This window comes from Ostrea edulis, chromosome 7 (genome assembly GCF_947568905.1).
Source record: "Ostrea edulis chromosome 7, xbOstEdul1.1, whole genome shotgun sequence".
NCBI classification, from domain to species: domain Eukaryota; kingdom Metazoa; phylum Mollusca; class Bivalvia; order Ostreida; family Ostreidae; genus Ostrea; species Ostrea edulis.
This window is the reverse complement of record NC_079170.1, coordinates 41,125,978-41,137,396: the sequence shown is the minus strand read 5'-3', so window position 1 is coordinate 41,137,396 and position 11,419 is coordinate 41,125,978. Positions and strand designations below refer to the sequence as shown.

The 11,419-nt window shown below is 34.9% G+C and overlaps 1 protein-coding gene and 1 long non-coding RNA gene across 3 annotated transcripts in view; one reads left to right on the top strand and one right to left on the bottom strand.

Annotated features, from left to right (window-relative positions):
* LOC125654519 (cell death abnormality protein 1-like) overlaps nucleotides 1–11,419 on the top strand; it is a 328,838-nt gene that overhangs the window by 115,403 nt on the left and 202,016 nt on the right. The gene's annotated exons all lie outside the window — the stretch shown is intronic.
* Nucleotides 376–1,960, bottom strand: LOC125661465 (uncharacterized). The gene is made up of 3 exons (XR_008796973.1): nucleotides 1,556–1,960; nucleotides 1,173–1,313; nucleotides 376–704 (listed from the first exon to the last, which is right to left on the bottom strand). It is a non-coding gene; the product is annotated as an uncharacterized LOC125661465 (long non-coding RNA).

Sequence of the window (11,419 nt, the reverse complement as noted above, 5' to 3'; positions counted from 1 at the left end):
CATTTCCCATTATACCAGTGATGGGGATAGTGCCGCTGCATCCGGGGCATCTGAAAAACAAGAACATGTCATCGAAAACCTTAAAGACTTGCGTCATTTCTTTGACTCTCAAAGAAAACAGACAGCTAAGGCGCTGTTCAGCAGTCACATGTTTCCCGGAAGATCCAAAGCCATAAAAGAATACATGCAGAGATTTGCCTTAGATCTGAAGCTTCGAAGTAGGACAGAGTACGAGAATTGCTACAAACACTACTCCGGAGACTTACCTTTGATGAAGCGGGCTGTCTACTGCTGTCCGTTCTATCATAAGCTGCTACCAAGGACAATGCGGGAAATCCTGTCAACTTCATTCCTTTTCCTGTCGCGGATTGAAAAGCAAGAAGTGAAAATCTTCAGTGTTGCCTAGTGACTTTGAATTAAACATGACAGAAGAAGACAAATGTTTGTTAAAAGACTGTATAAATTTGATTTTAGGACCAAATAATCTTGATAAAATTAAATATCATACTTCTACACAAAAATCTGAATCTGTGATTAGGGCATATTAAAAATCAAATCCAAAATGTATTACAAGTAGTAGAAATTTTGAAAGTAGAATACATAAAGTTGTGCACTCACTGAATGGGGGTCATGGAAAATCAACATTGGAACTTTGTGAATCTGTAGGGGCACCTGTTGTAAAAGGAAGTAGAGTGGTCCATCATCTAAAACAACAACAAAATAGGCAAAATTACTTCAAAATGAAACAAAAACTTTTAAAATATAAATATCAACGAAAATACGACAGATCTAAGAGATATCAGCTCTAAGATAAAAAATTAAAAGACACTTACAGTAAATCACTAACAGATCCAAAATTAAAAAGGAAGTTGTAAGTGTGAAAAAAAGGGCGGGGGCATTGATGATGTGTATCATTTGTGTATGTAATTTAAATGTATGAAATTTGTATTTAATACATATTCTGTAAATTGTGTTACATGTAATAAATGTTATGTTTTATCATGCACTGTTTCTATTCAACTGCGTCTATGAGGATATGTATAAATGATGTATAATCGTATTGTAAAATGTGACATTTTCTTATACGAGGAAGTCTGTACAAGTAAATTTGTTCTATTTTTTATTATTCATTTTAATAAAGTTATTTAAAATAATTATCATGTATTTCTTACCTGTCTGATGAACACAACAAAGGTTACAGAGGTGATTGGTAGAAATACGGGTATACGGGTGTCAAAACTCTCTGTTGATGACATGACAGCATCCTGCATTGTTTATCCACCATTATTGATCTTTAACAGGGGAAGCTACTCCTGAAATCAGAGAAATTGCAGTCAAAATGAACGTTACCTGTTACTCTTAAGGTCTCACACAAGGAAATAATTTTACTATATGTTACTATATAGCTTTATTTAAATTAATTAATTAAATAGACTGTTATCAGATAATTAATGAAAGAGAAAATAAAGATTAATTCTTGGGCAAAAATTTGAGATCAGAAAAAAGACGCCTTATGCGGCATTTAAGAGAGAAAATTGACAGTAAACACACCTACCTCAAAATACACGTGGGTTTCACATGTTGACAAACAGACTACACACCATCCAGGAAGTTGCATCATGCGCACCTGAAAAAAGAGTTCCCTTTAATTCAGTGGGACAATTCCAATAAAGTTATAATATTCCTAGTAAATGAGCCCAAAATTAATACTGTAGGCCTAAAATAAGATGCCAAAAAAGAAAAAAAGGAAAAGAAATTGTCTCTATATACATGTATATATGTAACAGGAAAGGAGAAAATGTATGGCTGGACCGGGAATCGAACCCGGGACCCCTGCATCACTAGTCAGGTGCTCTACCGACTGAGCTACCCAGGCCGATATCCACGGCCAGAACCATTACATTTCTCCCTCCTTAAATTGTCTTCGCCCTCGAAGACACAACCCAAGTTCTTATTTGCCCCTGGGAGGACTTTCACCTCCAAGTCCAGGGGTGGTCAACGGCACCAAATCTGTAACAGGAAATGAGAAAATGTATGGCAGGACCGGGAATCGAACCCGGGACCCCTGCATCACTAGTCAGGTGCTCTACTGACTGAGCTACCCAGGCCGATATCCACGGCCCAAACCATTACTACATATAGAACTACAATTGACTAAATCATTTTGATTGGCTATTTCCTTGCGTAAGACCTTTAAGTGTATATTAATTGTAAACTTTGGCAGCATGAAGTGTGCATTTATGACTGAGAGAATAATTTAACTCTAGAGGCTAGCTTATAAATCATTAAAGATAAAATATTTCAACATTTATGACATTTGAGAAAGGTAATAATGGCTTAGAAAACTTTTTATTTTGGTAATTATGGTCACCTTTTTTTAAACATTAAACTTTATGACTCAACACTATACCAAGGTTAAAAAATTTGCTCTTGACAAACATAATTATCCATATGATATAATTTTGTAAACAAATGTTTGCAACTCATGTATTCATTCCAGAATATGATTGTTTAAGTTTTGGGGTGCTCTAATCCAACATACCTCTAACTCTAACCCCTGCTTTTATATTGTGACATGTGCGGGGTTAGAGTCAAAGGTATCACAGATTTGGAGTGCTCAGAATATGTATTATGGGCACTTATGAATAAAATTGGGGGAGGGGGGTGGGGGGCAATACTACATGAACTTGGTTGCCCCTGAATTTTTTTTTGGAAAGTGTGTGCATGGGGCATTTCCGTTTTGGGACAAAGCGACTTAGTAACCATTCAACATAAACAATATTTATAGTATTCTAGCCTGTGTATTGTTGAACTTTTGCATATTTTGTTTAAAGAATGACAGACAAAAGACTAATAAGGATTTGTAACAAATTCTTTTATCTTCATTCAAAAGTGGTAAAGTGGTTAGACAGTATCTTTCAAGAGTCATGAAATAAGGGTCTCCTTACATAGTCCGAGATAACATACATACATACATGATGTTTAACATTTCATCGTGTAAAAACATTGTATTTTGTTAATTATTTAAATAAATTGCACATTAAATATCAAAATCGGAAAAAAGCCTGGAAAACGTCAGATATTTCGGACTACTCCTTATAATGCGAATGAATTTTGTCATTGAGTGAATGAAGACCGAGCATATAAACAAGGTCTCATGTCACGCAAAAAAGATCTCCCCTTTCAGTGAACCTAGGACAGCAGAGAATAAATCTAAATTTGCACTCTCCTAATAGCATTGGTGGAGTCCATGAATGAAAATTTCACGAGGGAATTTTAACAAACAAATACACCTCTCCCACTAAAAACAAACTTTTAAAAAAATAGTAAAATTACAAGTATTTATAATGTAAGAGCTAAATCATGGGGAATTTGAGAATGTCATTAGAAAGCTTATGAACACAGTATCGACATTAAATAAAAATCAGTGTGCGTGTACGCAAAATACTGACATTTTAATACCACCCTATCTGTCTGTGTGGATTTTAGATAAGTAAAACGTTCTAACCTTTTTAGCAACGTCCAATTCCATCACACATTAAAGTGTCACTATTAACTTTTCCTTACTAGTTCTGCACTGTATCTTTGTGTTTATCAATCCATTGCAAATATGACCGTCAGAATTTTCTCGTAGTCGAAACATGGTAAACGATTCAGACAACAATATATCCTTTGTTAGTATTGACTAATGCTCCAAGTGCGTAATCGAGGGCAGTTCATGTGCTCGTAGCTGTACAATGAATATACATGTCTACATACGGTGATAAAATGTACACATCACAATTTGATTTTGCCATTCTCTGGCCTTCCCACAATGCCTCTCGTCAGGAGGCCCCGTAAAGACTTGCTCTGCACTGATAACATACATACATACATACATGATTTTTAACAGTTCATCGTGTAAAAACATTGCATTTTGTTAATTATTTAAATAAATTAAAAAAGAGAAGTCGAATCAAAACAATGTATCTAAATCAACTATCTAAGCACTACACAAGCATACTAAATGACAAGATTTGATATCCTAAAGATTATTTCATTCAAACTTTTTCAATATATGTCAACATTTTTAAGTATTACAATAACACGTTTATGAGCTGCTGACCCCTAAATATAGGGGCCAGCCCCTTTTTCTTGATTTCATTCGAAAGCTCTTGTAATTACACACAACTTTTGTTCTATATGTCTTACTAAATTACTACCAGCTTAAAAGATATTACACAAAAAGCAACAAAATGCTATGGGGAAAAAAATCTCAAAATTTGCCATCACATAGCTTCTGAAGTTAAAAAAGTTTAGCCAATAATTTTAACTTCCTGCACAACTACAATACCTTACCTACATTTTCTCCAATTTTCTTGCTGATATCATTTGTAATTCCTGAGATTTCTGCTGGACAAAAGACCCCCCCCCCCAAAATTCAATTAAAGGGCAATAACTCGTAAACGGAGGTACATATCAAAAATTTGAAAAAAAACAACCGTTTTTAGGTCTTAATGCAATGTATCTACACTGAAAGTTTCATAATAATCAGATAAAAGGTTTCCGAGAAATCGCCTGTACAAAAAAAGCGGGGAAAAAAAATAATAACTAGACACGATCTCGTTGCGAGCAACGAGTAGGTCTTCCGTCCGATTTGTTGATGCACTCGGAGTTAAAAAAAAAAAAAGAAAAGACAAATGAGTCCCAATTTAGTTTCCGACTTTAAGACACTTTAGATATAATCAATTTTTCATATCATAAGCTTCTGAAGCAAAGTTGCGGAGAAATTCGTTTGAAATTCGACTCTCCAGGCGAGCCATAAGGCCTGCGGGCCTATTTCTTGATATCATTTGTTAGCCCTCTATAGACTCAACAACTTTAGATATATATGTCTTTACAAAATATTTACCTGTAAAAAGTTATTGAGATCGACCGATATCGACAAAAATCCGACTCTACAGGCGAGCCATTAGGACCATAGGCCTATTTCTTGATATCAATCGATAGATCTCGATAAACTGAACAACTTTTGTTCAATACGTCCTTACAAAATATTTACCAGTTACAAGTTTTTGAAATCGACTGATATCGACAAAAATCGACTGTACAGGCGAGCCATGAGGCCCACAGACCCATTTTTTGATATTGATCGATAGGTTATGACACATTGAACAACTTTTGTTCAATAATGCTTTTCAAAACATATGTCGTTTTAAAGATATGAGGAGTCAAATATTTACGATTTTGGCCCTTAAAATCTCTAATTACGTAACATATGACCTACTTTTTGATTTGATAAGATCAAGCTCGTTGAGATGAACATTTCCGCTTCTACAACTTATTATAAAATATTAATAGTTTCTGAGATATTCTCAAAAACATTTGGACCCTTCTGAACCCCTAATTTAAAGGGCCAGCCCGTTTTGCTTGATATCGTAAGAAAGGCCTTGTCATTTTAAACATTTTTTGCTCAACAAGTATTTAGAAATTCTTTACCGTTCTCGAGTTATCTCTACAAGAAATATTTAGGGGCCAAACTGTAGCTCCCTAACGGGGCCACATAGGGAAAAAACGAAATGTACATATTGTTTAGATTATCATTCTGAACAACTTTTGTTCAATAATGCTTTTCAAAATATTTGTCGTTTTCAAGATATGAGGCGTCAATTATTTATGATTTTGGCCCTTAAAATCCCTTATTACGTAACATATGACCTACTTTTTGATTTGATAAGAACAAGCTCGTTTAGATGAACATTTCCGCTTCAATGACTTATTACAAAATATTAATAGTTTCTGATATATTCTCATAAACCTTTGGACCCTTCTGGGCCCCTAATTTAAAGGGTCAGCCCCTTTTGCTTGATATCGTAAGAAAGGTCATGACATTTCAAACATTTTTTGTTCAACAAGTATTTAGAAATTCTTTACCGTTCTCGAGTTATTTCTAGAAGTAATTTTTAGGGGCCAAACTGTAGCTCCCTAACAGGGCCACATAGGGTAAAAACGAAATATGCATATTGTTCAGATCATCATTCTGAACAACTTTTGTTCTTTATTGCTTTTCAAAATATTTGTCGTTTTCGAGATACAAGGGGTAAAAAATTTATGGTTTTGGCCCTTAAAATCCCTTATTACGTAACATATGACCTAAATTTTTATATGAATAGATTTGGATTGTTGAGATGAACATTTTTTGTTCTTTGACTTATACCAAAATATTAACGATTTTTGAGATATTTGATCTAGATTTTGAGCCCTTCTAGATCCCTAATTTAAGGGGCTAGCCCCTAAATCTTGATATTTTCGAAAAGATCTCGTAAATGTGCACAACTTTTGTTCTACATGTCTTAACAAAATATTTGCAAGAAAAAAGATATTGGAGATCAAAGGTCAAAAATCGCCGAAATCGGCGAAAAATTTGGGCATCCATTTTTTCAGGTCCAGGCGAGCGTTTAGGCAAATCGCCTCCGGTAAAATCGAATCCCCCACAAATCTTCTAAAATGTTTACTCTATCTTGTGTAGAAATTTCAAGACTCTAGCTTCAAAACTAACGGAGGAGATGTGTGGACAACAAGGCCCTTCAAAAAGTCACTAAAAGAGAGATAACTCCTGACCAGAAGTGACGTCAAGCACGAAAGTTTGCAAGCAAAGTCTCGTCACCAAAAGACATCTTTCCTGAAAATTTCGTGAAAATCGATCGAGAAATGGCTGAGAAAAACGCGTGTACTACCAAGGAAAATAATAATAATAATAATAATAATAATAATAATAATAATGAAGAAGAAGAACGCGAACAATAATAGTAAGGTCTTCCGCAGGAGACGGAAGACCTTAATAATAATAACTAGACACGATCTCGTTGCGAGCAACGAGTAGGTCTTCCGTCCGATTTGTTGATGCACTCGGAGTTAAAAAAAGAAAAGAAAAAGACAAATGAGTCCCAATTTAGTTTCCGACTTTAAGACACTTTAGATATAATCAATTTTTCATATCATAAGCTTCTGAAGCAAAGTTGCGGTGAAATTCGTTTGAAATTCGACTCTCCAGGCGAGCCATAAGGCCCGCGGGCCTATTTCTTGATGTCATTTGTTAGCCCTCTATAGACTCAACAACGTTAGTTCTATATGTCTTTACAAAATATTTACCTGTAAAAAGTTATTGAGATCGACCGATATCGACAAAAAATCGACTCTACAGGCGAGCCATTAGGACCATAGGCCTATTTCTTGATATCAATCGATAGATCTCGATAAACTGAACAACTTTTGTTCAATATGTCCTTACAAAATATTTACCAGTTACAAGTTTTTGAAATCGACTGATATCGACAAAAATCGACTGTACAGGCGAGCCATGAGGCCCACAGACCCATTTTTTGATATTGATCGATAGGTTATGACACATTGAACAACTTTTGTTCAATAATGCTTTTCAAAAAATATGTCGTTTTAAAGATATGAGGCGTCAAATATTTACGATTTTGGCCCTTAAAATCTCTAATTACATAACATATGACCTACTTTTTGATTTGATAAGATCAAGCTCGTTGAGATGAACATTTCCGCTTCTACAACTTATTATAAAATATTAATAGTTTCTGAGATATTCTCAAAAACATTTGGACCCTTCTGAACCCCTAATTTAAAGGGCCAGCCCGTTTTGCTTGATATCGTAAGAAAGGCCTTGTCATTTTAAACATTTTTTGCTCAACAAGTATTTAGAAATTCTTTACCGTTCTCGAGTTATCTCTACAAGAAATATTTAGGGGCCAAACTGTAGCTCCCTAACGGGGCCACATAGGGAAAAAACGAAATGTACATATTGTTTAGATTATCATTCTGAACAACTTTTGTTCAATAATGCTTTTCAAAATAGTTGTCGTTTTCAAGATATGAGGCGTCAATTATTTATGATTTTGGCCCTTAAAATCCCTTATTACGTAACATATGACCTACTTTTTGATTTGATAAGAACAAGCTCGTTTAGATGAACTTTTCCGCTTCAATGACTTATTACAAAATATTAATAGTTTCTGAGATATTCTCATAAACCTTTGGACCCTTCTGGGCCCCTAATTTAAAGGGTCAGCCCCTTTTGCTTGATATCGTAAGAAAGGTCATGACATTTCAAACATTTTTTGTTCAACAAGTATTTAGAAATTCTTTACCGTTCTCGAGTTATTTCTAGAAGTAATTTTTAGGGGCCAAACTGTAGCTCCCTAACAGGGCCACATAGGGTAAAAACGAAATATGCATATTGTTCAGATCATCATTCTGAACAACTTTTGTTCTTTATTGCTTTTCAAAATATTTGTCGTTTTCGAGATACAAGGGGTAAAAAATTTATGGTTTTGGCCCTTAAAATCCCTTATTACGTAACATATGACCTAAATTTTTATATGAATAGATTTGGATTGTTGAGATGAACATTTTTTGTTCTTTGACTTATACCAAAATATTAACGATTTTTGAGATATTTGATCTAGATTTTGAGCCCTTCTAGATCCCTAATTTAAGGGGCTAGCCCCTAAATCTTGATATTTTCGAAAAGATCTCGTAAATGTGCACAACTTTTGTTCTACATGTCTTAACAAAATATTTGCAAGAAAAAAGATATTGGAGATCAAAGGTCAAAAATCGCCGAAATCGGCGAAAAATTTGGGCATCCATTTTTTCAGGTCCAGGCGAGCGTTTAGGCAAATCGCCTCCGGTAAAATCGAATCCCCCACAAATCTTCTAAAATGTTTACTCTATCTTGTGTAGAAATTTCAAGACTCTAGCTTCAAAACTAACGGAGGAGATGTGTGGACAACAAGGCCCTTCAAAAAGTCACTAAAAGAGAGATAACTCCTGACCAGAAGTGACGTCAAGCACGAAAGTTTGCAAGCAAAGTCTCGTCACCAAAAGACATCTTTCCTGAAAATTTCGTGAAAATCGATCGAGAAATGGCTGAGAAAAACGCGTGTACTACCAAGGAAAATAATAATAATAATAATAATAATAATAATGAAGAAGAAGAACGCGAACAATAATAGTAAGGTCTTCCGCAGGAGACGGAAGACCTTAATAATAATAACTAGACACGATCTCGTTGCGAGCAACGAGTAGGTCTTCCGTCCGATTTGTTGATGCACTCGGAGTTAAAAAAAGAAAAGAAAAAGACAAATGAGTCCCAATTTAGTTTCCGACTTTAAGACACTTTAGATATAATCAATTTTTCATATCATAAGCTTCTGAAGCAAAGTTGCGGTGAAATTCGTTTGAAATTCGACTCTCCAGGCGAGCCATAAGGCCCGCGGGCCTATTTCTTGATGTCATTTGTTAGCCCTCTATAGACTCAACAACGTTAGTTCTATATGTCTTTACAAAATATTTACCTGTAAAAAGTTATTGAGATCGACCGATATCGACAAAAAATCGACTCTACAGGCGAGCCATTAGGACCATAGGCCTATTTCTTGATATCAATCGATAGATCTCGAGAAACTGAACAACTTTTGTTCAATATGTCCTTACAAAATATTTACCAGTTACAAGTTTTTGAAATCGACTGATATCGACAAAAATCGACTGTACAGGCGAGCCATGAGGCCCACAGACCCATTTTTTGATATTGATCGATAGGTTATGACACATTGAACAACTTTTGTTCAATAATGCTTTTCAAAAAATATGTCGTTTTAAAGATATGAGGCGTCAAATATTTACGATTTTGGCCCTTAAAATCTCTAATTACGTAACATATGACCTACTTTTTGATTTGATAAGATCAAGCTCGTTGAGATGAACATTTCCGCTTCTACAACTTATTATAAAATATTAATAGTTTCTGAGATATTCTCAAAAACATTTGGACCCTTCTGAACCCCTAATTTAAAGGGCCAGCCCGTTTTGCTTGATATCGTAAGAAAGGCCTTGTCATTTTAAACATTTTTTGCTCAACAAGTATTTAGAAATTCTTTACCGTTCTCGAGTTATCTCTACAAGAAATATTTAGGGGCCAAACTGTAGCTCCCTAACGGGGCCACATAGGGAAAAAACGAAATGTACATATTGTTTAGATTATCATTCTGAACAACTTTTGTTCAATAATGCTTTTCAAAATAGTTGTCGTTTTCAAGATATGAGGCGTCAATTATTTATGATTTTGGCCCTTAAAATCCCTTATTACGTAACATATGACCTACTTTTTGATTTGATAAGAACAAGCTCGTTTAGATGAACTTTTCCGCTTCAATGACTTATTACAAAATATTAATAGTTTCTGAGATATTCTCATAAACCTTTGGACCCTTCTGGGCCCCTAATTTAAAGGGTCAGCCCCTTTTGCTTGATATCGTAAGAACGGTCATGACATTTCAAACATTTTTTGTTCAACAAGTATTTAGAAATTCTTTACCGTTCTCGAGTTATTTCTAGAAGTAATTTTTAGGGGCCAAACTGTAGCTCCCTAACAGGGACACATAGGGTAAAAACGAAATATGCATATTGTTCAGATCATCATTCTGAATAACTTTTGTTCTTTATTGCTTTCAAAATATTTGTCGTTTTCGAGATACAAGGGGTAAAAAATTTATGGTTTTGGCCCTTAAAATCCCTTATTACGTAACATATGACCTAAATTTTTATATGAATAGATTTGGATTGTTGAGATGAACATTTTTTGTTCTTTAACTTATATGAAAATATTAACGATTTTTGAGATATTTGATCTAGACTTTGAGCCCTTCTAGATCCCTAATTTAAGGGGCTAGCCCCTAAATCTTGATATTTTCGAAAAGATCTCGTAAATGTGCACAACTTTTGTTCTACATGTCTTAACAAAATATTTGCAAGAAAAAAGATATTGGAGATCAAAGGTCAAAAATCGCCGAAATCGGCGAAAAATTTTGGCATCCATTTTTTCAGGTCCAGGCGAGCGTTTAGGCAAATCGCCTCCGGTAAAATCGAATCCCCCACAAATCTTCTAAAATGTTTACTCTATCTTGTGTAGAAATTTCAAGACTCTAGCTTCAAAACTAACGGAGGAGATGCGTGGACAACAAGGCCCTTCAAAAAGTCACTAAAAGAGAGATAACTCCTGACCGGAAGTGACGTCAAGCACGAAATTTTGCAAGCAAAGTCTCGTCATCAAAAGACATCTTTCCTGAAAATTTCGTGAAAATCGATCGAGAAATGGCTGAGAAAAACGCGTGTACTACCAAGGAAAATAATAATAATAATAATAATAATGAAGAAGAAGAACGCAAACAATAATAGTAAGGTCTTCCGCAGGAGACGGAAGACCTTAATAATGAAGAAGAAGAACGCGAACAATAATAGTAAGGTCTTCCGCAGGAGACGGAAGACCTTAATGAAGAAGAAGAACGCGAACAATAATAGTAAGGTCTTCCGCAGGAGACGGAAGACCTTAATAAAATAATAATAAGAAAAG